Below are 26,439 nucleotides of genomic sequence, written 5' to 3'. Positions count from 1 at the left end.
GCTCTAGTGGAAAATTGAACAAAGATTTATCTAGTGCTTTTTGTTTACCAGAAGTGCTATGCTAAAACAAAAAAAAAGTACTCAAGCTTCAGTTCTTGCCCTTAGGACAGTGATAGTATGAATGGAGAGACAATATTTACAGTCATGAAATATTGAATAGCCCATATATGTAACTCTAAAAAGGAATGATGGCTCATACTTAATTGCCAAATAAATGTTATAGATATTTGTTTAGAGGTGGAAAAAATAGCAGCGGTCTCTACAGACAAGTAAGATTTCATGGAGAAATAGTAAGTTATTAAATCATTGCAGAACTTGCATGGGCGGAGAGGAAACCATTCTAAATTTTTTTTTAGATTTTTTAATTTTATTTTTGAGAGAGAGAGAGATAGAGTGCAAGCAGGGGAGGGGCAGAGAGAGAGGGAAACAGAATCCAAAGCAGGCTCCAGGCTCTGAGCTGTCAGCACAGAGCCCCACGTGGGGCCGGAACCCATGAACCACGAGATCATGACCAGAGCTGAAGTCAGACACTCAACCGACAGAGCCACCCAGGTGCCCCGAGAAGAAACCATTCTAAACAGAGGCAAGAACATGAACAAAAAGTGCTATTTAAGTGAGTTAATGTTCTTTCAAATCAGCTCAGTTCACTAAAATCAGACTACAAAGAGAAATTGTAGAACCTCTCTCTCTCAATGGAAATTTTTTCAGTTATCTGGATCACTTTCATCACTGATCTGTCAAGAGGCAAGAGGACAGAGCAGATGACCTTTTAAAATCTTGTCTAAGTTTGCTAGTTCTTACAGTTATAACTCATTAGCCTTATTGGTCCTATAGCTCTGCTTTTCTAGAAAGGCATTAATTGAAGAGAGCATTTGAAGTCTAATCTTTCAAAATGTGATGATGTTCTGGAATGCTGAGAATCTTCCTCTGGCTAAAATATGAATTTCATATCCTTTTTTGTTAAACTGCGAATAATCAATCCGTTTGGTCTGTTACACTGATGTTTAATGTGTTGTTGGCAGACATCCTGAGAATTGTCAATACAGTTCAACTGGATGGATACTATGAAGCATCAATGAATAAATGTCAGTTGACAACAACACCATCGAAGAGAATCAACAAGCAATTAGAGGGAGAGGAGCAGAAGCGGTTTCCGTTCAGGTTTCTAACTAGGGAGAAGGAGGAGAAAACCACTCAAGGACACAGAGGAGGGAGGAGAGGCAGGCGCTGAGGACAGAGACATCTGAGGACGGGAGAGAGTTTCAAGAAAGCGTCCTTTGCACTTGCGGTTTCTTGTGCCCGGAACATTTCCTTTAGCGTATCTACCCTCATCCTTTCAAGTGTCACCTTCCCAGACTGTGCACGTGAAATAGCGATCTTCCCCCCACTGCCCCAGTTGGTTCCCTTATGCCCCTTCCGCTGCTTTGTTTTCCTCCGTTTTTCTAACAGTTCATCATTTGGTATATATTTACCTGTTTATTTGCTTTAATCTGTCTTTCCCCCAACTCACACATATGTTAGAATCTCAGCTCCATGAGAGTTTGTCTGTTTTGTTTATGGCTAAATCTCTAGTACCTAGAACACTGCCTTACACACAATAGGAACTCAATAAATAGCAGTTTGACACAAATAATGAAAAAGAGGTAATCAAACATAGCAGAGGTGTTCTAGTACCTTGAATAGACGACGTCCACAACAGCCATCAGCTAAATTAAATACACCTCTATTGATTACAAGAAAAATCAAAATGATTAAGTAGGAAGAAAATAGCTTAAGCCACTGCCAGCAGCTGAATAAAAACAAAAGAAATCCTTAAATCCTATTTTTGGTTAATGACACAGTTAATACAATGAACTTATATCCTTACTATAAGGTTCTTGTAATTATATCCTTGTGTTTTACAGTCCTAAGAAGAAAAATGTCCCGGTGAGTGTGGGTTACTTTTTAAAACTGCCAAAAAGTTTTTGGGTCTGCCAAAATGTCTCTCAGACATTGTGGTAAAGGTATTTTTTTTTTTTTTTTTAAATCTACATTCATGCCTTTCCCAAAAAGGACTATTAAAAAGATATTTAAGTATTGATTGTTATATCCAAGACTTTTAATGCTTGCTTTAAATAACTGATAATTATCTTTTGGCATTTTGTAAGAAGGTCTATAAAAATTCCTAAAATATTCACTTGGAAATATGTAAAATATTAATGTGTTCTTAACAAACCTGGGTGAAACCATTTCAGGGCTCTTTAAAATCTTTCATATTCTGTCTAAATAGTGATTTCAAAATATCAGGAAGACATCATGATGTTGACTGATCTTTCATAATTCAACTTGTGATATACGATTTTTGCAACTCCACGCTCAGGATGAGCCAATCTGCAAAATTTGCCCGTTGCTAAGGGAACAATTACTGTTAAATTCCCATTTATATTAGCTTCAGCTAAGGAAGTAGACAAGTTAAACAAGGATAAAGAATGCTTAAATTCTTGTCAAGAAAATGGAGTGGTAAAGAAACCTTTAAGTAGTTAGAGAAAATTTGTGGAGAAGAAGATGAATATTCACAGTGAAATACTAGTATATACTCTATGAGCATAATTAACCAACACCCCTCCCCTTGCATTATCTGATTTATGCTTTTTCATAGTGAACAGAATGCCGAATAGGACATTTCTTGATGCTTCAGAAGTAACTATTGAGCCCAAGTCACTAGGACCCAAAGCTGAAGACAAAGAGAAATTGAGTACCCACACTACCATTGTTTGGATGGACAAGGATGTATAGGTTTGTTTGTGCCAAATGCCTACTGCGGAAAATAGCAGTCGTCGAAGCATCTGGACAGTAGCTCATTTAAGAGGGCTGCCTCTAAGGTTGAACCTGGGAGTGGAAGAAGAGAGACCATTGGAAGAGGCTGAACTTCCACTTTAGGAAACAGTACTAGCTTTTGAATGCCTGTTGCTCATTAACCAGAAAGGCAACGACCCCCAACAGTCAATCACATAAACAGGTTTTGCCCTCTTTTCATTATCCAATTGTTCAATTACAGGTTAGAGGTTTTTAAAGCCCACATGATCCAATTTAAAACTCATGACAATCCTGTGAGGTAGGCATTTTAAAAAATCATACCTTTTTTTCAGATTAGCAAACTTGGAAATGGACTCTGAGAAGTCATTCAGCCAGTCCAAGGTCATACCGTTACTGAGAGAGCCAGGACTTAAACCAACTTTTTTTTTTTTCAGTTCCATATGCCCTTATATGTATATTTAGTATCTCTTATGGACAAGACATTATTAAATGCATTAAGGAACATATAAATAAGTACAAGGTGGTTCTTGCTCTTAAATAATTCTTAAGGACGTTGTTGGGAGAAGATCTTAAGCAGCTTGGGTGTGAAGACAGCGAAGGGATGATTAGTAGGAGATAATGCAACAAAGAAAGCTAAACTGTGCTCACTAGAAATGAACAGAAGTTTTGCCAGGGTTTCCCCAAGTACAGATGATCCAGAGTCTCAGGGAGAGTAGGATGTATGCCTGAATGACTTAGCAGAGGGACTTTCTTGCTTTTGTTTTTTTGTTTTTCCCAGTATTCTATTATGAAATACTTCAAACAGAAGTTGAAATAATATTTACAGCGAATGTCTAGATTCTACACTGATATTTTATTACACTTGCCTTAGTGCACATCTATACATTTATCATCCCTATCTCTTCTGCAATTCATCTTTCTAAGACATGAATTTCAGAGTAAATTGCACGCATTGGTAGAACTGCGGGAATTTTTATTTCTTTATTTTTAATTTTGTTAATGTTTATTTTTGAGAGAGAGAGAGAGAGAGAGAGAGAGAGAGAGAGATTAAGTGGGGGAGGGGCAGAGAGAGAGGCAGACACAGAATCCAAAACAGGCTCCAGGCTCCGAGCTGTCAGCACAGAGCCTGATATGGGGCTGGAACTCAAGAACCGGGAGATCATGAGCTGAGAGGAAGTCAGATGCTTAACCAACTGAGCCACCCAGGAGCCCCAACTGCAGGAATTTTTTTTTTTTTTTTTTTTTTTTTTTTTAGAAAAAGGGTATGTTGTATTCAATCTTAAGTTCTTTCTGCTTGCACTGTAAATCTTCATTTCTCCTTACCATCAGTAAAACTCACTATGCATAGCAAAGCTTTTGTCAGAATGGTGTTTTTAACTAATAGAAATCAAGCAAAATGGCTGTGTTCCAAGTGTAAACAGATGCAGAAACTGAGATAAAAGAATATATGAGACAGAGTGAAGAATCCAAACTTAGTGGAATCAGGAAGTCAGAACTAGAGGTGACCACAAAAGTATAAACTCCCTGGAATTTGGAGAAGTCTTGGGAAGAGCATCACATTTTACACGAGGTGGGAGTAGGAATTTGAGCCCATCTTATTTAGATCATTTAAGGGCCAGGCAAACACCAGTTGACAAGTAGATTACCACCTCTTTCTCTGTTTCCATTTATGGGAGCTAAAGTTGTACCCCTGGAGGCAACACCTGTGATGGGAAGGAGGGGCAAGCAAGAGAGGAAAGAAAACCATAAGCCAGAGGCGCCTGGGTGACTCAGTTGGTTGAGCATTAGACTTGGGCTCAGATCATGACCTTGTGGTTTGTGAGTTCAAGCCTCCTGTCAGGCTTTGTGCTGACGGCCTGGATCCTGCTTCAGATTCTGTGTCTCCCTCTCTCTGCCCCTCCCCTGCTCATACACTGTCTCTCCCTGTCTCTCAAAAATAAATCAATGTTAAAAAATTTTTTTTTACAGAAAAAACCATAAGCTGGCTACTGCCAATGGTTCTCCCCTCTTTTCTCCATCCCCCCAAGCCTCCATAATTCTTCTTCCTTCTGTCTTCCCTCCCTCCTTTCCTCCCTGCCTCCCTCCCTTCCCTCCTTCCTTTCTTCCTCTCTCTCTCCCCACCTTCTTTCCTTCCTTCCTTTCTCTCCCTTCCTTCTTTCTTTGGAGGGTGAAATAGAGAAACAGGAGGAGATAGGAGGCAAAAAGGAGAGCTAGAAAGAAGACAAAGGGAAAAGGAGAAAAGGAAGTGATTTGGGATCTGGACACCTCTCTGCCTTCCAGGCTGATCTTGCTAAACACAGATAAAGACAAAGAAAGGAGGAAACAAATGGTGGGGGGGGAGGGTCAGTAGAAAATGGAATAAAGATTTAAGGTGAGTTAGAAAAAAATGTTTTATTCAAGCCTAGGGATGATGCCGGAACGTGGTAAAGTAATTCTTGTTCCTATTTAAGGATTAGTAACAAAGATATCACATTATATCTAGTTGCCAATCTCTTTAAAACCTTGCTCTTCACATATCATCTTTCGAATATTTATAAGGTTGTTATGTGTACTGCTTTTATTTTGGGGGAAATTGAGGGGAAAAGGCAATGAAGCTACTTCTTTGTTAATCAAACTTAGAGCTGAGGTCTGGCTGTTCAGACTCTAACAACTACAGTGATAATAGCTGATGTGTATTGAGTACTTATTGTGAGCACTTATACATGGATAGCCTCACCTACTCTTTACTGCAATTACCCGCAGCAAGTATAGCTGATAGGTGAGGAACCCCCCGCCTTGTGAAAGAGGCTAAGTAACTTTCTCAAGGGCACACAGTTAGGGAGCAGTGAAGCTAAGCAATCTGACTCTTCAGCTTGCACCCTTGACTGCTACAGACGGCCCCTGAGAGGACATTTTTGACTTCCGCATGATGCAAAAGCGATATGCACTCAGTAGAAACCACACTTCAAATTTTGAATGTGGATCTTTTCCCAGGCTAGCAATATGCTGTGTGACACCCTCCTGTGACACTGGGCAGTGGTAGAGAGCCACAGTTCCCTGTCAGCCATGCGATCACAAAGGTAGACAACTGACACGCTTACAGCCATTCTGTCCCCATACAACCATTCTGTTTTCCACTTTCGGGAAGGGGGCTATTCAAGAAATTACATGAGATATTCAGCACTTTATTATAAAAGAGGATTCGTGTTATGATTTTGCCCAGCTATAGGCTAACATAATGGTTCCGAGACTGATCAAGGTAGGCTAGGCTAAGCTAGATGTTCTTTAGTTTAGGTGTATTAAATGCATTTTTCAACTCACCACATTTTCAACTTACAATAGATTTATTGGGACATAACCCCATCTTAAATGGAGAAAGACCTATACATTATATTTCTGTGTATCCCAGAGCCAAGGAGGCAGGTCAGTGGAACTCCTGACAAAGTTATAAGGAGAAAAATAACTTCACATGGTCTGGATTTCCAAACCTGAGACCATTTAATTACAATCCTTTGAACCCTCAAAGTGTTTCAGGCACAATACTAGCTTCACTGTTAGAGGTAGGGCATACTACGGTAAGATAAGGTCCCTGTCTTTCAGGACTTCAGCGGGTCAATGTTGATATTCTTTTGCTTTCTTTTTATTTAATGTTGTAAGTTTAAAGATAATTCATTGCACTATACCTATATTTAGTGTATATGTGCAATTCATGAATAAAAAAATCAAAGGAACCTAATTGTATCTGTAAATCTTTAATTTTGGCTCCTTAGAATATTATATGACTAGCAAAATAATTGGATACACATTCCACACACACCAAAAAGGTCTACAAATGGCTCATAATGCCATTCTTAAAATGTTAACCAGTATCACAAGTCTGGCATCATCAGTCAGGGGGGAAATGCAAATGAAACCCACTATGTGACACCATTTCACACCTACTAGAATGTCTGTAACCAGACAGATAACAAAGGTAGGCAAAGATACGGACAAACCCAAAGCCTTAAACCCTGCTGGTAGGAATGTTAAATGGTGCGGCCGCTTAGGAAACCAGTTTGATCATTTCTTAAAAAGCTAAATACAGATTTACTGTATGACCCAGAGGTTCTACCCCTAGGTTTATCCCAGGAGAAATGAAAACATACACCTACACAAGTATGTGTAAGGATTATTCATAGCACCATTATTCATAATAGCCAAAATATGGAGATGACCCAAGTGACCATCAGCTGGTGGATGGATAAACAGAACGTGGTCTCTTCATTCAGTGGATATTGTTATTCAACAATAAAAGGTGATGAAATACTGCAACATGCTATGGGATAAATGAACCTTTAAAAACATTGTGCTAAAGGAAAAAAGCCAGATACAAATATCCAGAATAAGCAAATACACAGAGACCATAAATAAATTAGTGGTCATTTAGGGCTGGGAATGGGAGCAGGGGTTAACAACATATGGGCATAAAGGGTTTTTACTGGGGTGATAAAAGTGTTCTAACCGTGGATTATGGTGATAGTTGTACAACTCAGTAAGCTTATTAAAACCATTGAATTACAGAATAAAAATAAGCAAATTTTATGATATGGAAATTATACCCCAATAACTCTTTAAGAAACCCCAGACAATTATGTGACCAAAAATCTCAGCTATCCTAGTTAATATTACTAATTATTATTATTAATATGGAAACTATTTCTGTTTTATATAATATTTATTTTAACAAATGTATTCAATAGTATCTAATAGGTGAGTTTTCTTACGAATAAACAGCCCTGAAATCAACACACAGGCCTCTTTTACCCCCAAATCAGAAAATCAAAGAGATATTAGAGCATGCATTCAAAGTGTAAAGGGGTTTTTGTGTTTTGATTTTTTTTCCAAATTAATATTACAACTTCTGGGTCTTCTTTCTCTCCTGACTCCCCTGACCTAAAGTCTCTCCTGTCTAGGACTTATGGGAGAATTGTTACAGGGGGATTGTACACATAATTATTTCCCCCTTTAACAAGGAAAATACTATATTTGTTATTTTACTATATTTTAAAATATAAATAGCAAAAAATAAAATGTTCGATCAGCTTTTATGTCCCCAAAGGGACTGCCAATTTCTTGAAGGCAGAGATTAGAGATTACATAATTCTGAATTCAAAATTCCCTAGCGTGTCTAGTATTGCTTATACTGTGGAATCACATGAGATGCGTGTTCTTTTAACTGATTGGAAGCAAGTGTAAGAGCCTAGCTACACCAGAATTTGCAGGTTAGAACTGGGACCTGGTGAAGAGATAAGCCACCAACCAAATGGATCAAACCGTTTTGAAGTATCAGGTAAATACTTACCAAGGAAAACCTGTCCCCTCTATTATCCCGTAGCATGTGGTACATATGTAGGACCCACAACGACTTGTTTACAGGTCCATTTGTCCTGTCAGCCTGTAAGCTCTTCTAGGGTGGGAGCACGTCTTTCTTCCTCTTTTACTTGTGAGAGGCACTGAATTCGTATTTAGTAAATAAAAAGTTGAGACATACCTGATCAGAGGGAAGGGAGTCTGAAGCCCTTCTGCAGTAATAGAGCTATGAATTTGAAAGAAGTGGCTAAATGTTGTATCTGCGAGTAGTTTTTGAAGGAGTTTTCCCCAGAAGAAGAGGTGCACCCCCTTGGTGCACAAACCCAGTCTTCTTAGGGAGCCTGGATCCCCACTCAACCCCCTTCCACCCAAGGGCTTTCGTGTCTGTTTCCACTGGTTCCTTCCCTTTTCCCTCTAATCTAGCGTCCTTTTCTGGTGTATGTGTGGGCACGGGGCGGGGGTGGGGGTGGTACTCGATGACAAAACAACCAGACTTCTTTCCATTTACCAACTACCTCTTCCCCCTTTCCCCCTCTTTCCTTCCTTCCTTTAACTGCTAAGCTTTCTCAAATGCACGATTATTCAAAACATTCACACTCACAACCCTGCCACACCATCAAGATGAGTTATGCTAACATTGACGAGTTTCTGACTGAATGCAGAAGCCATTTCTCAGTATCTCATCCACTTTAAGTTCCTTGTGTTTTAAAATCTTTTCATAGAGCAAATGATTCTTTTACGAAGTGAACAAGCACATGCTAATCGATCTGTTTCCTGTAGTTGTTCAGAAGAAAGGCAGGTTTCCAGGTTGGGGGCCTGCCAAGGAGAGCCCTCTGAGCCTCCTCAGAGTTGGAGTTGAAATTTGGGGTTTGGCTTCCTGGCAACATTATCACTATTCCAGAGCTTACTCACTCTAACTCATAAGAGACCCAGAATAAAAACCAAAATGCTGAGTTATTGATTGGCGATGAGGAAATATAACTGTTGTGTGCAATGACCCTTCCTATCAACCTGATCATCATAGTATTCGAGAAGCTTCATGGAAGCCAGAATATATAGATTGCTGGTCCCAACAGAATCAGGATAAGGGGAGTTAGCTACCGAATTCAAATTCTTGAATGATATTAGGACTCTGATAGCTTGACCCATTTATCCTTTCCCCACTCATCTCCACAGTACAGGCATATGCTCTGTCAGTTTGTTCCAATTTTGCTGTTTCTATGCTTTGAGATGAACTCACCTCTCTTCTTATTTACATAGTATTTTAATCAGGTTTTAATTAATGTGTATCAGCTTGTATCTTTGTCTCTTCTGTGATCCATCATTTGCTTCTTGCACAATTAACTTTCAGAGGTTAGTCTTCTCTGTTAAGTGATTGAGGAGAGTCTCAAATGTGCACTTGTGAATGGTAAATAGGGATTTCCACATATCGCATCATATTTTTTTTTTTTTAATTTTTTTTCAACGTTTTCCATTTATCTTTGGGACAGAGAGAGACAGAGCATGAACGGGGGAGGGGCACAGAGAGAGGGAGACACAGAATCGGAAACAGGCTCCAGGCTCCGAGCCATCAGCCCAGAGCCCGACGCGGGGCTCGAACCCACGGTCCGCGAGATCGCGACCTGGCTGAAGTCGGACGCCCAACCGACTGCGCCACCCAGGCGCCCCCTCGCATCATATTTATTAAAGCAAGGCACACCTTGATAAACCAACCTGATCACCCACTCACATATTTGGCTGTAAAATAAGTCTTTACCATACTTCTAGACCATGACTGTCAGCTTTTCTATTGTTTAGGGGATTCAGAAGAATACCCTCCAGATTCTGCAAGTAGTTCCAAATTATTTGCGCAAAGGCAACATTGTGGGAACAATGATAGTAGAGAATATCTGTATTATTGGTGTGTAACATAAAAATCACGGTCATTGGGGCGTCTGGGTGGCTCATTCGGTTAAGTGGCTGACTTTGGCTTAGGTCATGATCTCATGGTTTGTGGGTTTGAGCCCTGCATCGGGCTCTGTCCTGACAGCTCAGAGCCTGGAGCCTGCTTTGCATTCTGTGTCTCCCTTTATCTCTGCCCTCCCCCGTTTGCACTCTGTCTCTCAAAAATAAACATTAAAATAAAAATTAAAAAAAAATCACTCATGAACATGTGCCCAGTTGTAGAGAAACTATTGAACTAACCATGACTGGCTACCTTCAAGTTTTATTAATATTGACTTACTATTTGTTCACTTATTTTGTAATCCTTTAGCACTTGTTGCAAAATAAGCAGTCGCAAGGGCCAAAGGTGTAAGAAAAATTTATGGGAGGTTAACTTAAAATTAAGGAAATTCAAGTCATAAACTTTCTCCACGTGAATTGAGGAATGACTACCTTATTTAGTTAGAATGGGATAATAGGGGCGCCTGGGTGGCTCAGTCGGTTAAGTGTCCAACTATTGATTTCAGCTCAGGTCATGATCTCACAGTTCCTGAGTTCGAGCCCCACATCAGGCTCTGTGCTATTGGGATTCATGCTTTTTCTGCCTCTCCTGCTCTCTCTCTCTCTCAAAATAAAGAAACTTAAGAAAAAAAGGGATATTAGTGCAGGAACATAATTTGAGAACTGCTACTATATAGTGGGTTAGTACTTTTGATGCAGTAAACTCCAATTTTATTATTTCTATTATAAATGTGGAAATTGAGTAGAGAGGCAAAAATGTTTTACAGTATTTGCTCTGTAAAATCTGGAAGAAAGGATTCTCTTTGCTCAAGTTTGTAAATCTTATATGATACCCATTTCCAGAATGGAAAATTCCAGAATTTTTTAAAATCTTAAGTATATTGTTCTGAATAAATATATTTTACTGTAATATGGCAAATGACTAAAAAAAATTACTAGAATGTGGTCGAATAGCATAATATCATTTGTTTACTTATTGGGGGAAGCCGTAAGTTCTATAGAAATTGTTTAGGGGCGCTTGGGTGGCTCAGTTGGTTAAGCGTCTGACTTCAGCTCAGGTCACGATCTCATGGTTCTTGGGTTTAAGCCCCACGTCTGGCCCTGTGCTGACAGCTCAGAGCCTGAAGTCGGCTTCAGATTCTGTATCTCCCTCTTTCTCTGCTCCTCCCCTGCTAGTGCTCTGTCTCTCTCTCTCAAAGATGAATAAATGTTAAAAAAAAAAAAAAAAAAAAAAGTTGTTAAAAGGGAACTCAAAACCACCTGGAGGGGATTACCTGGAGGGCTTGTTAAAACAGATTGATGTGGAACTCCACCTCCAGTTTCCAATTCTGTGGGTACTGAGTGGGGTCCAAATTTGCATTTCTAACAAGATGTAAATGCTGCAACCACGCTTTGAGGACCACTGCTCTCTATACCTTGGGCTGCCTTCAACTTAACAAGACCTTGGTTATTTCTCTCCTATTCCCCACAGTGGCTCAATGAAACTTTATCACCTCATACCTATTTTACAGTATGAGATCCCCGCTTCTTCAGCATCCAAGCTTTCCTACATTATAGGGTAAATTTGGGTCATTGGGTATGAACTGCTTCAGGTTCTTACGCCTTTCTTCCAGTCTATCCCTCTTCCATTTTAAGGTCCATTTCCTGGACTGTTGATCAAAAAGCTTCCAGTCTCTTCCGGGATCTAATTCCATCTTTGCTTCCTAGAGATTTTGTAATCAGCCCTCTTCTATCTCGAGTGTTCAAACTTTTCCTCTTTATGAGTTTCTTCTCCAAAGCTTGTAAACAAGTTCAAGTCCTTGATCTTGAAAATGTATCCTGTGACCCTAACTATTTCTCTAGCCAAGCTCTTTCTTCTACACAGGACATGCTCTTGGGAAGAATAACACACTTGATTTCTCAACTTCCTGATTTATTCTCCTCAAGTCATTACAACCAGGTTTCTAATCCTACCACTGTATTGATGCTTCTGTACCCAAGGTCACTTTGAGCGGGCTACACACTGTTGACACCGATTCTCCTTAAAATTTTTTTAAAATGTTTTTATTTATTTTTGAGAAAGTCAGACAGAGTGTGAGCAGGAGAGGGGCAGAGAAGGGGGGGGGGGACACAGAATCCGAAGCAATATCCAGGCCCTGAGCTGTCAGCACAGAGCCCGATGCAGGGCTCAAACCCACAAACCACAAGATCATGACCTGCGCCGAAGTTGTAGGCTTAACCGACTGAGCCACCCAGGCACCCACCAATTCTCATTTTAGTGCCATTCATCTCTCTTTGAAGCTCTTTGCTCTCCTGGTTTCTGTGACACCATTGCCTCCTCAGTTTTCTTTGTAGATTCTTACTCTCCCTTTTCCATTGAATGTGGGTGTCTAGAATCCAATCTTTGACTCATTTTGTTCTATGCATGCTCTCTCGGGCATTTCATTGCGTTCCTCGGCTTCAGTTCTGTTCACACAGATTCTTCTGAGAATGTTCTTAGGTCAAATCTAGGAACAGGGCTAAATTTTTTTACACTTAAGATTAAATTAAATTAAATTAAATTTAATTTAAATTAATTACATCTAATCGATGTATATGGAATGCTGTATGCTGTGTGCTGCTGGTTCCCAAACCTAAATGGCCATTTACTTTCTTGAGCTGCAGACTTTAGCTTCTATCTCTACCCTTGCATCTGAATAGTCTAGTTGGCTCTTGGTGGTAGCCATCTGAAATTTTATATGGTCACCTTAAACTCAAAATGTTCAACCTGCCACTCAGTAAGTTGAGAAACCTTAGAATTGTCCTTGAATTCTTTCTCTTTGCCTTATTTCCATCCTCATATCTTACCAGTAACTAAGTCTTATACATTCTATTAATATTAATATAAATTAATATTTCTCCTTCATGTCATCTTCTATCTCCTGTCCCCACACAGAGCTTTGTGAAAATGCTTTTGGGTGAGGGGCGCCTGGCTGGCTCAGTCGGAGGAGCATGTGAGTCTTGATCTCGGGGTTGTGAGTTCGAGCCCCAGGTTGGGTGTAGAGATTACCTAAAAATAAAATCTTAAATAAAAAACTGCTTTCAGGTAAAATTTAGGAAGAAGGTTAAGTTCTACATCTGAGTGGATGTTTGTGAAATAAGGACAGTTGGAAGCTTATCCACAAACTTTATCTAATAAGCATAAGTGGGAGTTCAGATGGGACCTTGGGAATGCTAGCTTCCCAGAAATACAAAGAGACTCGGAGTTGATTACTGGGCTTGCAAATGAGGTAGAATCATCACTCAAGCCAGTTTTAACCTATAGGTTAAAAGTGGGGGAGATGTCAGCTAATATTGGTACCACATATTACCAGGGTGACTTTGCTCTTATTTACGTAACTTTGTCCCTTCCAAATTTATCAGTAAGAAGTCATTTTGAGGTCAGAAAATCTGTATTACTTCTCATTATATCGCCAAGACCTAACAATGACTCGTATACTTAAGGGTCCTTAAAAAATATTTATTAAGAGAATAATTGTCATACTGACATATATTTATTGATTCATGACAAATAAGACATTAATACTTGAGATAGGATCTCGTGTTTAGTTTATTCCCATGTCTAGCACATCACAAATACAAACATCATAAAAATTACTCGACAGCTCATTAAAAACTGGAAAACAATAATAACTATAAATTACCGAACATTTTCATTATGTCAGGAACTTTTCATTTAAATCCTGATAACAACCCTATCACATAGATGTCCTTATTCCTATTTTACAGTGACAGATGCTTATTTTCTGAGAAATTGAATAATTTGTCCAGGGCATCATGGCTTATAAGCAACAACAAAGCCCCTATTTTTTTGTGCTGTACCCGACTGAGTGAACGAAGCTGTTTTAAGTATATTCTAGAAAGAGGGACGCCTGGGTGGCTCAGTCAGTTAAGCATCCAACTCCTAATTTCGGCTCAGGTCATGATCTCACAGTATGTGAGTTTGAGCCCTGCTTGGGATTTTCTCTCTCCCTGTCTCTCTGCCTGTCCCCCACTCTCTCTCAAAAGAAATAAATAAAATAAACTTTAAAAAAACCTTTAAAAAATATATTCTAGAAAGAGAAAATACAGCTTACGCTGTATCTATAAAAAACTCAAACTCAAACTAAAGCAGCTTACTCAAATCTGCTGGTATAGTTTCCCAATCACTAACAATTGATCTGAGCATTCCTTAGTCAGAATAAGTTTACTGCATCGGGCTTCAGAGTGTGAACTAGGAACATCAGGTTGCATTAGCCATACTGTGGTATATTTCACTCATGGCACTGATTAACTTTTGGCCCTGTTGCCACGCATGATAGAAAAAGAAATGTATACGTGTAATGCAAAATGGAGGCAGTTATTCAAATCACTGAAACAGATCCAGGTTTACATCTAAATGTTGCAACGAAAATACTTTGAGGAAATGGATGTTCTGTGTATTTGTGTCAACTGAATTCTCCACCTTGGTGTCAGGCATTGATAGAACAACAACAAAAGAAAGGTTTGTTGTTGTTTTAAGGAGGGGATGTTGAGCTTTCTTCACATCTTCTTAAAACAAAAGTCAGATATTCTTTTTTTTTTTTTTTAATTTTTTTTTCAACGTTTTTTATTTATTTTTGGGACAGAGAGAGACAGAGCATGAACGGGGGAGGGGCAGAAAGAGAGGGAGACACAGAATCGGAAACAGGCTCCAGGCTCCAAGCCATCAGCCCAGAGCCTGACGCGGGGCTCGAACTCATGGATCGCGAGATCGTGACCTGGTTGAAGTCGGACGCTTAACCGACTGCGCCACCCAGGCGCCCCAAAAGTCAGATATTCTTTGACGAGTGTTATTATACAGGACTAGATGAACCTTTGTTATGTGAGCAGGATTGGAAATTAACTAAATAATTATTAAAGAAGGTAACAAATGCAAACTTTCCTGTATTTCCATAAGAAGTTAATTATGAAGGCAAAACAACTGATAATGCAAACATTGTACTTCATTACTTGTGCCTAAAATTGCATTCTTGATCTCTTATACCTACCCAACATATCCATCCCCACTCTTGCCCATCACAGTTACTGGCAAATTCATTTTTCCAGTTTCCCAGGACACTTCAGTCATCCTTTATTTCTCTTTCTCTAGAACCCCAAATCGAATCTGCCAGTAAATCATATTGATTTTGAAAAAATATCCAGAATTTAACCCCATCTTATGGAGTCTACCGTAATAACCCTAGTGCAAGCTACCATCACCTCTTACCTGGGTTACTACAATAAGACCTGTACTCTACAGACTATTTTTAACCCAGCAGCCAAAGTAATTATTATTATTATTTTAAAATTTACTTATTTTGAGAGAGGGAGAGAAAGGGAGAGGAGAAAAAGAGAGAGAGAGAGAGAGAGAGAGAGAGAGAGAGAATCCTAAGCAGGCTCCACACTGCCAGCGTAGAGTCCGATGTGGGGTTTGAACTTGCGAACCATGAGATCATGACCTGAGCTGAAACCAAGCTTCGGAAGCTTACCTACTGAGCCACCCATGTGCCCTCAGAGTAATTACTTTAAAGCCTAAACCACATCATGTCAATCCTCTGCTAACAGCTTCCCTGTCCAGGCACACAGGCCTTCTAACATCTGGCTTCCCGGCGCCTCTGTGACCTCCCTTTTTTTTTTTTTTTTTTTTTAATGGGTCATTGTTTTTCAGCTAACAATGGGTCGTTACCCATTCCTGCAACTTACCCGGCTTGTTCCCACTTCAGGGCCTTAGCATGGGTTGTTCTCCCTGGAGTGCTCTTTCTTTAGATGTCTGTAGCGATCTCCTTCACCTTCATCAAGTCATTGTTCAAATAGCACTTTCTCAGTGAGGCCTACCCTGCTTGCCCAATTTAAAAATTGACAATTCTCTCATTCCTCCTGTGCTTTGTCTCATTCCTTATCCCTTCCCTGTTGTATAAAAAATTTCCCCCTGTTCAGGTACACTCATGGCTTTCTAACATATTATATTATTTAGGCGTTTATTTAGTTTATTGTCCAACTACTCCTCCTACGTTTGATGATGGCATAAATTTTTGTCTGTTTTGTTCACTGCTGCATCTACAGCTCCTAGAATAATGTCAGGCACGTGGTAGGCCTACAATAATAATTTGTTGAATGAATGAACTAATTAGCACCCATTACTTACACTCAGTGAACAGACCTTATCTTCAAGGGGAGAAATGAAGAAGTTGTTTGCTTCTAGAACAAGAGGATTATATATTGAATTCAACGGGAATGAAAGCAACTCAGTTTCCATGTGTCTAGAGAGCTCAGGGGCTCTGTGAAACCCTGATATTATAGGATTCCTTTTTCCATTCTAGTCTCAAAACGTGATCATTAGCCAAAGACTAATTTTAAAAGATCCTGGAGTGTTAAATCTGCACTGAGAGGTTCCTAAAAGGATGTATCATGATTATAGTTCTACAAGCTGCTCAGTACTGTAATTCTTAACATTCCTTCTCTCGTCACTGTATTGCTCTTCCTAATTTGAAATCTATGAATGTAATTGGAAAGCATGGGAAGCCACTTTAATTACACCCCAAAGAATTATGTGATGCACCACCCCTCCTGTATTTCAACAGATTTGATTAATGTATATTTTTCATGTTGGTCTTTCTTTTGCAGTGCATAATATCAATCCTACAGCAAGAGCCTTGAACATTCTGTATTTTTTGTAGCACAAATATATTGATTGAATGCTGAAATTATCTTGTACCACTTTAATATCCATCCTTTGGTCATTCCTGTTTTGAAGGAGCATAGAATTTTAGGTCTGCAAGGTTTTAGTTCATTTGGTTTGATCACCTTATTTTGCAGACATGGAAACAGAGGCCCAACAATGTTAAGTGACATGCCCAAGTACCACAGAGCTGGTTGGAACAACTTGTTCTGAAAGTAAAGCAAGCTGCAATTGAAAAAATAGTTCTTAAATCAAAACGTTAATTGAATACAACAACAATTGTATTAAACAATTTTAAACAATATGCAGTTCTAACCAGTTGATTTCCATGGTGACTATATAAGCATTAGAAATTTGGGGTGCCTGGGTGGCTCAATTGGTTAAGTGACCGACTCTTGGTTTTGGCTCAGGTCACGATCTCACAGTTTCGTGAGTTCAATCCCTGTATCGGGCTCTGAGCTACAGCGTGGAGCCTGCTTGGGATTCTCACTCTCTCCTTTTCTCTCTGCCCCTCCCCAACTCACGCTGTCTCTTAGATTAGAAATCTAAGGCAGAGATAGCAAAGAACAAAATAATTTGTAGATAAGAAGAGGTTCTACAAGCATCCTAATAAATAAAATCATGGATCACAAAGGAGTAAGAATTTTGCAGGTCACCTGAAGTGAACTATCCTGATCACAACCACATGAGAAGATACCAGTTCATCACAGAGATGTTTCCAAATAGCTTCTGGTATTTGGAGAATTGGGGCTTGTTTTATTGCTTAACGCAATCAGTTTTAGGATGCCAAGAGGCATTTTTTAATCTACACTTTCTTTTTGCACTAGTGGCTCTATATGAGGGTTATTATGCCAGAGGAATGTGAACGTCTATGGTCACAACACTTCATTTTCCTTTAACGGCTCTGTTTAAGGGACAGACATTTTTGTGGTGTGATGCATTCAGTTGGTCTCCCGGTGCTTTCTCCACATGCTTTGGAAATCATGTATTTTTCTGAGAGGTGGTGGTCACGAATGTCTTAATTTCAGCAACAGCTTCATTGTTTTAGCTTTGTTATAATTAAGATACCCTAGTAGTGTTGATTGTTTAGGAGACTCTATATTAATCTAATGGAAGATACTTTGACCCTTTGTGTACAGCTGCGTTCTCAAATGACAAACAAAATTATGGCTAAATCAAATTTTAAAAATGAATTTTAATAGATTCCAGGAGGTAGGAACACTAGGCTAACTCATGTGACTTCAAAGCTAAGATCTCTGCCAACTGCACAATTCACAATTTCCTAAGAGTGAATTTTTGAGTTCCCTTTACTAGTGCCTGGTTTAATTCAGTTTCCGTTCTCCATGGCTCACTTTCAGTAACTCCTGTTGTGCGTGATTATATGTAGATTAGACACCAGTAGCCTGAGAGTAAGATCTGTGTTCTATTCTGAAAAGCTAGGTCAAATCTGGCCTCCACGTGATGCAGGTAAAACTCCCATGCAAGTACTATGGCAACATTTACTGAATGTAATTTTAATTGAAACGATCTGCTTTGGGTTATATTTCCTTAGATGTAATATCAATTTTTCTCTTAACTTTCTCCTAATTATTTTCTCGGTAATGTACTTGAAAGGGCTTTTCAACTACTGTGTATATCGGTTTTCCTTTGTAAGAAATTATGAAATTGTTACTTTCTCTTCCTTATGTTCTACACTTTGCCCAACATTGCATTGAGCCCTGATTTACACATTATGGTGAGTCTTTATATTCCAAATGTATTACTTTAGAACTTTAAGTATTTGGCAAATAGTGAAGTATTGGGGAGATTAAAGAGAACTAAACACACAAGAGTCAAGTATGATCCACAGGAAATAGTCAAAGAAGTTGCTCTTGTAAAGAATGTAAGCAAGTAGAAAGAAAAGATTATTTCGGAACACAAATATCCATAGGAAAATAACAAGCAGTAAACGCTTTAAAAGACCCGATTGAAGGTTGGTAGTTGAATCTCTATGAAATACTTTATATTCGACGTCATAGGAGTGGACGTAAGCATCGGTAATTGTTTTCTTCCCTTAACAACTGAAAAGAATGTTAAAAACATAAATAACAAGACTTCATACACAGTGAAAGCGATTGAAGTAACTGACGATTGTATTATAGAACTATAGGCATATCACGGAAATTGAGAGCACGACATGCAGTTAAATAGTGGGGGTGCAAGATTTAAAAATGAGGAACAGGCCAAAATCCTAAAGAAAAATAAAAATAGGATCATCCTCCCCCCCTCCCATCCTTGAAATGGAAGAAGATTTCAATTATAAAAACGTGGTCGTTAAATGCCTGAACTTGTTACTATGAGTCTGGCGGTGGGAGTGAGGGGTATTCATTGCGGACCATCATCTCCCACCGCCTCTCCTAAGACTGTGGTGTGCATGAGCCTGCGGAAGAGCTGGTGTCCCACTGTCCAGAAAGGGTTCCATATCCACACCCCGGCACTGCGGCCCCTTGGGGGAGCAGGCCTTTTTGATCTCTCCGTTTCTCCTCCCCATTTTAAAAGCACAATCCGGTTAAGATCCCGGTTCACCCCAATTCCTGGACAGAACCTTACACGGGCCAATCTCTGCTCTAAATTTGAAAACAAACTCCCAGTATCGGTCACCCAAGCCCTCGAAAATCCTAGCCCTCTCGGTTCGACTCTTAAAGAACGGCCTGGCCCTTGAACACCTTTCGGGTCTCAGCGCGACTCCACTCCCTTCCCAGCAGGCACCGCTTTGAGGTCCGCCGCTCGGACCACGGTGGCCCGCAGCAGGGAAAGTGGCTGCGGTACACTCCACTACGCCCCGCCCCCGGCGAGCGTGGCGGAAGTTGCTTGCTCGGAAAAGGAGACCACGGCCACCTGGTGGAGCGCGCATGCGCCAGAGCCCGCGCAGCTAGTGGTAGGGGCGTCTGCAGCGCTCCCTCCTCCGTCTCCGCAGCCCCCGCCCCACGGAGAGTCGGGCTCACGCCATCTTGTGCCCCCCCCCCCACCCCTGCCCCAGCCGAGCCACCTTCTCCCTTTCTACACTCTCAGCCCTCCACCCCGCCCCTTTCCAAGCGTGCCCCGGGCCGCCGCCGCCGAAACCGCACCATCTCTCCCCACATTCTCCACGCGGGACGCGCAGCCGTGCCTACAAGTGTTCTTAAAGCGGAGGTTGTAGGGGGTGCGGGGGGCGGTGCGGGGCGGGCGGGGAGGGATCTGCGAACCGGGATGGACGGCGCGCGGCGAGCCCCGCGTCCGTGGGCCCGGCCCCGTCCTGACCCCTGCCCCGGGGCGGCCGCGGGGGAGGAATTGGCGTTTGTACTCTAGGGCTGAAGGGAGGACGGTAGCTCGAGGCGCCGGCCGGGCTCAGCACCCGGTTCTCCCGCCGAGCGTGGAGCTGGCTCTTGACTCCTCCCCGTCAGCGGGTGGGCGTGGGGCGAGGGGAGCTGGCCAGGCGAGCTGGAGCTGGCGTGGCTGGGGCGTGTTAAGGAGCACCTTCCGCGCCTCATCTGGGTAGTGTTTTGCGGGGAGGAACCCTTAGAGAAGGAAAGTGCTTTATGCCCGGGGCGGAAGAAGAGTTAAGTAGCGTTAGTAGAAACCTAGCATCCAGGAAAAGGGAAAGATCGACTCTGTTTTCTGTGGGCTGAGCCCACATCTGTGACCCCTGCGGAAATTATCGAGCCTGCGTTTGCCTGGGTGTTCCGGTCTGTAAATGGGGGTGGTAGTAGCCTAGCCCAGAATTGCCCCGATTATATTAGGTAATACACTGATCAGGCACTGATCAAATTACATGTTAACGGTAATTAATTTTAGTTTTCATGTTTTAAGAAATTCAAAATGACTGTGACCCTGTTTTCTAAATTAAAAATCAAGACACTTGAAGGTCTGGTAAGAGTAGATTCATAGGAAGAGTTGGAATGAAGTATCTGACAGAGAGGATACTAACATGTGTTACTAACATGTGTTGTTAATGTGCACGGGGGTGAATTAGCATCACTCCATGAGGTTAATACAAACTTTAAACTGTTTACTTGGAAAGAAATTAGTATGTATCAATAGAGGAGGAAAAGACAGGGTCTTAGTATATGTTAGGAGTCAGAACTTTGAAAACGGAAGTGCGTTAGCTGTGCACAGATTTACTTGACGACCAAATTGAGGATGGACCTCTTGGAATTTCTGGTGGACGTTTCAGAGAGACTGGATTTGACTGAACATGAGGATCAATTTTTTTGGTGGTACTTTGCAAAAAGAGAATGCACCTCATTGAACTTAATTCGTTATTGCAAGTTTCTTAATCTCTGGGAGTATTCAAGCAAAGATCTAGAGCAGCCTAGGTCCATAGAAGCACTGTCCAATATTGTAGAAGTTTCTGCCATGATGGAAATATTCCGTAATCTGTGCTGTACTAATGTGGTATCCACTAGCATCAAGTGGCTCTTGAGCACTTGAAATGTGACAATTGCACTGAAGAACTTAAATTATATTTTAACTAATTTAAATATAAATAACCAAAAGTGGCTAGTTCACTGCCTTTTGGGCAGCTTAAGCCTAGAATCTAGACTTTGAGACGCGTTTCACTTCTTGATTTGATTGAATTTTAAGTCGAAGCCAATTCTTGGAACATTTATTGCCTTAGGGAATCATAATTATATTCAAATAATGCCTTTTGCTCAAATACTATAGTTCAAAGCATGGGTCTGTTAGTACTTATTTACAGCTTGACAAATTAAAGCAAATTGTTCTTTTGACTCCTTGGGTTGTACAGCTAATGCCAGATTCATCTGGAAAGCCATAACAATACTAGCTGGCACTTCCTTTAATCATTATTGTACCGTATTGTGACCATGGGGTTCCATTATCTTTTATCACTTTGGTTAAGTTTCAGTGAAAACGTTTCTACTTTTTTATTCCTAAAGTTGATTTCCATTTGAAAGATAGTGCTTTTTTTTTTTTTTTGGTTTTGTTGTTTTGTTTCATAACTTTTTGTATAATAAAGCAAGTTGATAATTTATACTAATAACCTTTGAGCATTGGGCCATTTTAGAAATAGTTTTGTGGTTATCAATATTCAAAACTTTTGAAGAGATAAGTCTGAAATTTGGTGATATTGATGAGATTCCTTTCTTTGAGATATGTAGATTTTTTTTCTTTTTTAAGCACATTATTTTAGTGTGAGAATAAAACTTAAAAAAAAACAACTTTATTTTAGGTAGCACCCTTAACTCTGGCCTAGTGCCCTTGATCTCAAGGCTGAAGATAATCGTTAGATCTAGGCCAAAAACTTAAAGCCCATGAAATATGCATTTGAATAGCCCATAACATACAAATCAAAATGGGTTGCTCTTATATAGGGTGATTGTAAACTCCAACTTTTCTGGGACAGTCATTGTTTAGAGCCTCTTTATCCTAATAGAGCCCCTTTCATATAAAAAATGTCCCAGTTGGTATCACATAATAATACGGCCACTCTACTTTTAGTCTTATTACTTGTTGAAGTTTGTAATATGTAATTTTTAGGGGGATTAATTATATTGCAATCTCACAAATGTACTAAAGTATTGAGAGAATTATTGGTTGTGTGCTTAAATAATAGATGAGATATCTGGAATAAGGCCAGCAAGTGACCTGTTCATTTAAACTACTGGTAGGTAAACATTTTTGCTTTTCTCTCTATACTGGATGGAAATCTTGGACAGTTTGATTTTTGCTTTTCTCTACATAAGTGATCTTTTTGTGTTTTTGCTTTTCCCTACATTAATGATCTTTTGGTGTAGGAAGCTGCAAAGAAATTTAGGCTAAGTCAGTCAAATCAGAAGATTGAGTAATCTTGTTGAAAATAATACCCATTTTATTTTATGGTTAAGTTGAATAGTGAAGTCAGTCAGAAATCTGTTATTATTTAGGATGTCCAGGAAGGATTTTGCTTATTGTTCTATAATAAAGAAAAATAATGTAGCCAAATGCCTTATTGTGTTAATTTAACTTATACTGTGGTAGGTAAAATATTTTATTGAGAGTCAAACACACTTGGTTTGAGTTCTCACTCTGCTGAGGATTAAATGAGATAATCCATGTGATGTGTTGGGTGCAGTGTTGGGTACAGCAAAGCATATAAGTCAGTGCTCAATAAATATTAGCTGTTTTAGCCTTAAGTTTATTGAATAACATATCTGGAAGAGATGTTGATGTTCTGGGATACATTGTGGATAGGTGCAAAGAGTACTTGAGACTAATTCTGCAAACCTAGGTTTCGCCCTTTTCTACCATATTCTTTCTTTGTGACTCCAGTGAAGGTGTTTAACTTCTCTGAGACTCAATTTCCTCATCTGTAAAATGGAATTAGTATTTCACCTCATTCCAGCCTTCCCACAGGATTGTTGAATACCATAGAGGAGAATTACATAAATTGTCTTACTTTACAAAGACATTTTATTTTAATTGGTTTTGTCTCAACTTTTCCACCTACTACCTCTAGTAAAGACTAATCTTAAATCTGCAAAAGTTGTTGTAAATTTTATTTGTAAAACAGCATCGAGTATAATAGGCTCTACCCGAGGTTGCTCTCTTTAACAATACTATAAGTCTTGGTAATGGTGCTTTACTGATCTGGTTGCAATATATTTTCTACCCTGAACAACCGCATACTACTGCTAAGGGAGGTCCACCATTTTCATGGGCATTTGATGTGTTCCGTCTCCTGTGCTAAATGCTGTATCTCATTTATTTATCCAGACATGTCATTCCCCCTTAATAAGTGATACTGATGAGGTGCTCACTTTCTGGAATGGGTCTGTTGGGTTTTTTTTGCATTATATTACTGCCTCTGATAGTATCTGGCTGATAGTGAATGGATATTGAAGGCTGAATAAGGTAACGAGTATGAAGATGGCATGCTGCCTGGCATATGGTATGTAGTAGTTGCTGAAAAAAAAAATAGTGTGTTCATTGAATTCGTAGGGCATAAATTGGAATAATTTATGTGAGTGCACTTTATAAATGCAAAATATTATGTGAATATAAATGACACAGTTTAGCCGTTTACTGCGAAACTGTGAGTCGGCATAGGCAGATATTTCACAACAAAGTTCACTATGACAAACACATTGTGGAGGTCTTGTGAGTTAATTAGGATCCACTTTTATTTGTATGTTCCTTGTGGGATAGTAGAAAGAACTCTGGACGGGAGTCAGGGGAACTCAGTTTTAGTCCCAGCTGTATCACTAAATAGTGATGTGTCCTTGGGCAGTTCAAGAAACCCCTCTGGACTTCAGTTTCCTCACCTGAAAAATGAGGGATTTGGATGAAATTAGTTTTTTTCAAACTGTAGTTCTGAACCTCAGATGTCTTTGGTCCCCCTCCCGCCAACTGGTATAGTTGTAGTTTTGTCTAATTGTTTATCCACCTGCCTAAGATTGACTTTTAAGCACAGAATTCATGAAGTTTTAAAGTTAGCAAGTCTCTAAGACAACTTAATGACAAGTCCCCTGACTACTTACTATGTGTACAACTTTTCAGTAATTTCACATTAGTTTAGCGTGTTAAAGGAGATGGGCATCGTTTACAAATGAAAAAAACCTAAGGCACTAGAATTGGAGGTTAATGAATTTTTGTTAAAAAATGTATGGGCATGGATGGAATATTTCTGGTTGTCTGTCTGTCAGCTACTCTGGATCAAAGCCTGATTTTTGTTAGATTTGTGACGTTTCCCCAGTTTTTACTCTTGGCTTCCTCACTGGTAGTGGGGATGATACTTGCCTTGGAGGGTAATTGTGAAAAAATGTTAGGTAGTACAGGTGAAAGACCCTTTATAAACTCTGAAATGCGTATACAAATTCATCAATTTTTTTTTTACATGCCTACAGTAAATCTCTAATTCCCTTTTCTTTTTAGTCACATGAACTGTGTTTTTAACCACATCAGATAGTTTATTGACTTGTTTATATTTAAAATAGACTCCTCATAAGGTTAAATATTTCTAGAACGTGAATCTAGAGTGGGAGAGAATCCTGATGTTTAAGAGAGAGCTTTCTTGACATTCTTGTCAATTACACTTACTATTGACAGTATAGTTGACTAAAAATTTTTGCCCTTATCTGGAAAGTTAACTATTAAGTCACTCAAGTATATGATACTTTATGTAAAAACAACAGTGTTTTAATATGGGAAACGTAAGCTTGCCGTTTTGTCAGGGGTTGAATGTTATGTATTTTAGGATGATCTGACGGGCACATTGGCAGTGCACTTTAAGAACCGTATTTCCAAAGAATAAAGATTTTTTTTTTTTGAAACTCAGTGTTTCCCTAAGAGAGTACTGGATGTGAAAGCACTTGAAATAGAAACCTGCATTAATACGAAACTAAAGAAGAAAAACATAATAATACAGCTTCACAGGTCTCTGAGCAGTCTGACTGTGCTCCTAAAAAAAAGTAACTGCTCATGTAGCCAACTAGGATATGTAAATGGACAGTTTATATCTGCCTATCAGGAATTTTCGTGGTTCACAGATGTTTTGATATTCTTTTCAATTCAAATAGATTTTTTGAATACCCGTTATGTGGTAGCCACTGTCTTCTTTATAACACTCCTCTGAGACCGGCAGAAATTATTCTTCACAGATGGAGAAGCTGAACTTGAGAGATGATTGGTCCTTATTATCAGAACCTCCAGTATTGAGTAATTACCCTTAGCAGAACCCCGTGACCATGAATTATATCAGTTTTCTGTCTTACAACATCTGTCACACAACTTCTGCAGGATTTCATCTCCCCTTGAATGTCTAATAGTCGTCTCAGACTTAATATGGCATAAACTGAACTCCTGGTTTCTTTGTTTTTCCTTTTTCAGTTTTCCTGATCTCAGTAAATGGCACACCATCCAACCAGTTGCTCAGTCCCCAAGCTTCGGAGTAAACTTCAGAGTCCTCCTTGACTGTTCTTTCATACTCCATGTCTAATCCATTGGCAATAAGCTCTGTCTTCAAAATATATTCCAGAAGGCTGACCACTTCTCACCATCTCCACTTGTACCACTAATTCAGGCTGCCGTCCTCTTTTGCCTGTACAACTTCAATAACTTTCTGACTGGTCTTCTCACTTGTACCTTTGCTTCTTTGCAGTATAATGTCATGGCAGCCAGTTATCTTTTTAAAACCTAAAACATTTCAAGTCACTTCCCTTTTCACAGTTCTGTATTAGCTTCACATTATATTCAACTAAAATTTAACCTCCATGGCCTAGAGGGCTTTATATCACCTGGCCTCTTGCTAACTGTCAGGCCTTATTTTCTACTGCATATCCCCTCTGTTCCCTTCCCTTGAGCCACACTGGCTTCAAGATCTTGGTACTTTGCTGTTCTTTTTGCCTGGAAGTTCTCCAGAGCTCCATCCCAGGCTTTGTTCAGATCTTATATTAAATGTCACCTCCTGGTTGAAAACAGCTTGTTTAATTTTGTTTTCATAGCCTTTGTCATGACTTCACATTATATTTATATGCTTGTCTCCTGCATTATAAGATATTTCTTTTGTCTAGCTTAGGCACTATCCTATCCCTAGCTCTTAACAACAGTGTTTGGCTGGCAGTAAGTGTCCAGTAAATAGGTATGAATGGATACACCAAAGCACAGGTCGTGCATCAGCTTTAAAGAAGAAAGTGCCTAGATTGTAAGAGGAGGGAATC

At 39.7% G+C, this 26,439-nt stretch overlaps 2 protein-coding genes across 10 annotated transcripts in view; one reads left to right on the top strand and one right to left on the bottom strand.

Moving 5' to 3' along the window:
* Positions 1 to 26,439, bottom strand: part of RUNX2 (RUNX family transcription factor 2) — a 259,424-nt gene that overhangs the window by 183,966 nt on the left and 49,019 nt on the right. The window lies entirely within an intron of this gene.
* The window catches only part of SUPT3H (SPT3 homolog, SAGA and STAGA complex component), a 536,625-nt gene continuing 529,638 nt past the window's right edge, over positions 19,453 to 26,439 (top strand). Inside the window, exon 1 of one of the 4 annotated variants that reach the window (XM_042938952.1) lies at positions 19,453 to 19,936. The gene's annotated coding sequence lies outside the window, so the exon portion shown is untranslated. The other 3 variants (XM_042938951.1, XM_042938949.1, XM_042938950.1) reach the window with 3 other exon arrangements.

Source organism: Panthera leo, chromosome B2 (genome assembly GCF_018350215.1).
Source record: "Panthera leo isolate Ple1 chromosome B2, P.leo_Ple1_pat1.1, whole genome shotgun sequence".
Taxonomy (NCBI): Eukaryota; Metazoa; Chordata; class Mammalia; order Carnivora; family Felidae; genus Panthera; species Panthera leo.
Note: the sequence above shows the minus strand (reverse complement) of the source record. Positions and strands in the feature narration are given on the sequence as shown.